General features: G+C 36.5%; 1 non-coding gene across 1 annotated transcript; it reads left to right on the forward strand.

Annotated features, from left to right (window-relative positions):
* Positions 1 to 2,844: 2,844 nt before the first annotated feature.
* On the forward strand, positions 2,845 to 2,951 carry LOC141681381 (small nucleolar RNA R71). Its single transcript, XR_012558820.1, has one exon. It is a non-coding gene; the product is annotated as a small nucleolar RNA R71 (small nucleolar RNA).
* The last annotated feature ends 429 nt before the right edge of the window (positions 2,952 to 3,380 follow it).

The following is a 3,380-nucleotide window of genomic DNA, read 5'->3' on the forward strand; positions in this document are numbered from 1 at the left end:
TTTGTTGTGGAGTCTTTGCTGCTGAAAACTTATGCATGATCCCATTTTCTTCACAAAAGAACCTCATTACAGAATTCTTGAACTCAGTTATATTGTCACTCCTGATTCTTCTAACTTTGAGATTAAGATGATTTTTGACTTTCCTCGTATGATTGATAATAATTTCACTAGCTTCATCTTTAGATTTTAGGAAATATGTCCAAGTGAACTTTGAGAAATCATCCACAATCACTAGGAAATATCTTTTCTTTGAGATTGATAACACATTGACTGGTCCAAACAAGTCCATGTGTAAGAGTTGTAGTGGTTCTTAAATTTAGATTAAAGCTTTCTTTTGAATGATGCCTTGATTTTCTTTCCTTTTTGACAGGCATTACACAGTCCATCCTTTGAGAACTCAACTTGAGGAATGCCTCTTACAAGATCTTTCATGACTTGTTCATATGAGACAATTTCTTGTGATATAGCCAACTTTCATCTTGACTTTCTATGCTGAAAAGACAAGTAATAGAATTTAAACTTGATAAGTTGAATTTAGCTAGATACACATTTCCTTTTTTCACTTCAGTGAGAACCACTTTGTTGTTGTTCTTCTCTGTTATAACACAGGCTTCTAAATTGAATATTACTGAGTTGCCCTTATCACAAAGTTGGATGACACTCAAAAGATTATGTTTGAGTCCATCCACTAGAGAAACTTCTTCAATGATGACATTGTCTTTAGAAATCAAGACATATCCCACAGTATACCCTTTGCTGTCATCTCCGAAAGTAATACTTGGGCCAACTCTCTTCTTGAACTCAGTGAGCAGGGTAGAATCTCCAGTCATGTGCCTTGAGCAACCCCTATCCAAATACCAAAGATTCTTTCAGATTTGCTGCACACATCAAAACCAAATCAAGTTGATTTTGGTATCCAAGTTTCCTAAGGTCCTTCCTTGTTAGCCTTCTTTTTAGGTTTCTTAGGCTTGTCCTCATTTGACTCAGGTGATTGAGATTCAACCTTGGTCAATAGAGTAGGGCTTTAAAAACCATTCATAATTGCAGAATTATTATGTACAGGTTGATTAACATGAAATGGCATATTATGTGCGAACATGTTATTCCAGTATGGCATGCTAAATGGCATTTGAGGCATATTGAATGCAGCATAGTAAGGATTTTATGCAAATGACATATTAGCAAATTGTGCATTCAAATTTTGTGCAGGCATAACATTCATAGGTATTATGGGCATGGTGGGAAATGAAGGAAGTGTAGACATAACATATTTGCAATTAACAGAGAAATGATTAACACTACCACACTTAACACATATTTTTTTAGGTGCATATTTATCAGCTGTGTAGTTGTTATGTTTTTTAATTTCTACTTCCTATTTCTGTTATTTTTCCTTTTAGATACTGACTTAACCTCAATCTTCTCCAGTCTGTCATTTAGTTGCTTCATTGACAGATGTCCCACATTGAATCTTTTGTTCTCCTTGAATTGATTTGATTCTCCTGTAACAAAGTTTGTGGAAAATGATCCATATTTCTCATTGGGTTTGGACTGTTTAGTTTTTCTAATTGGTTTTCTTTCATTCGACGGATGTGGTTCTTTGTCTTTCGAAGGATAATTCCTTTTTATCATTCGACGGATAATCTTCAATATCTGTTGAATCCACATCCGTTAAAAGTCCTTCTATCAAACTAGGAACAAGTTTCTCCTTGCTTTTTTTCCAGGCTTCTTCACGGAATGATTCCATTCCTTGAACTTTAGAAATTTGGGTATGAACATCTCTTTATGATTTCCAGGCCTTGATTACCTCTTTCTCTCTTTCAAGCTGCTTACTTAAAATTTCCTCTTTCTTTAAGGATCCAGTCAGTTCTTCCTTAGCAATTCTGCACTCTATTTTCAGTTTCTCAAACTCAACAAATTGAGTTTCTAACACAGTGTTTCTCTCACATAAAATAGATTATTCTCTTTAATTTTTGTGTTTTCTTGAGTGAGAGATTTAAGTGTGACACGCAACTAATATAATTCTGTAGACATGTCATTTATAGCATCATTACACTTATCTTTAGAAAGGTGTGCTAGATTAGTACTGATTACCTGATTGCTTGAATAACTGACTTATGCTTCATCTAATTTGGCCATTAGAGCTAGATTGACACAACTTGTTTCTTCATCTTCATCTACCCCATCAGCTGCCCAGTCATTATCTTAAGTCAAGAAAGCCCTTTCCTTTTGTTTGAGCAATTCAAAGTATTTCTTTTTGTAATCCACATGCTCAAACTTGTTTCTTTTAGAATCAGGCTTTCTGCATTCACTTGATAAATGACCACTCAAGCTACATTTGAAACATTTTAATATGGATTTATCCACCATATTTCTATTTGCATCGCATTCTGATTTTTGCTCCGGCTGAAGTTAGGATGATTCCAGTTGTCAGGATGCTAAGTGTCTAGAACTGGTTGCTACGATCTCTGAAAGTTGCTCACAAACTGAGCTGATTCACTAGATATAGCATATTGATACGTCGCATGTGAACCTGCACACAGCTCACAAACTATGGTTTCTAATTTAACACCATAGTTAGCCAGAGAATCGATCTTCATAGACAACGCCCTTAGTTGAGCAGTGATAGCCGTAGTTGTATCCACTTCAAGAACTCATGCTACCTTGTCTTGTGGCAATCTCTGGGTTGGATATTGATATTCATTAGCAGCCATTAGTTCAATTAGATCATAAGCTTCCTCATAGCTCTTTGCCCATAATGCTCCACCTGATGCTGCATCGAGCATGGGTCTTGACTGTGCTCCCAACCCATTATAGAAGCAATTGATGATCATCCAAGCATGCATTCCATGATGAGGACACTTCCTAAGCATGTACTTGTAGAGCTCCCAAGCTTCACATAAAGATTCTCTCAATTGTTGTGCAAATTGAGTAAGAGCGTTCCTGATTGCAGCTGTCTTCGCCATATGGAAGAATTTAGTAAGAAACTTCTGAGTAAGATCCTCCCAAGTGGTGATAGAACCTGCTAGTAGAGAATATAACCATCACTTAGATTTATTCCTTAGAGAGAATGGGAAAAGCCTCAGCTTTATAGCATCTTCAGAAACACCATTAAACCTGAAGGTGTCGCAGATCTCTATGAAATCCCGAATGTGCGTATTGGGATCTTCCGTTGGAATACCCCCAAACTGAACTGAATTTTGTACCATCTGAATTATGTCAGGCTTGATCTTAAAGGTATTAGCTGTGATAGCTGGCCTGACAATGCTAGATTGAATGTCATTGATCTTGGGTTAGGAAAAATCCATCAAAGCTTTCGTTCGTGCTGCTGGATCTCCCATTGAAATGAGTACCTGAAACACAACAAGTAAACCGTGAAA

The sequence above is a fragment of the Apium graveolens genome, chromosome 8, assembly GCF_009905375.1.
Source record: "Apium graveolens cultivar Ventura chromosome 8, ASM990537v1, whole genome shotgun sequence".
Lineage (NCBI taxonomy): Eukaryota > Viridiplantae > Streptophyta > Magnoliopsida > Apiales > Apiaceae > Apium > Apium graveolens.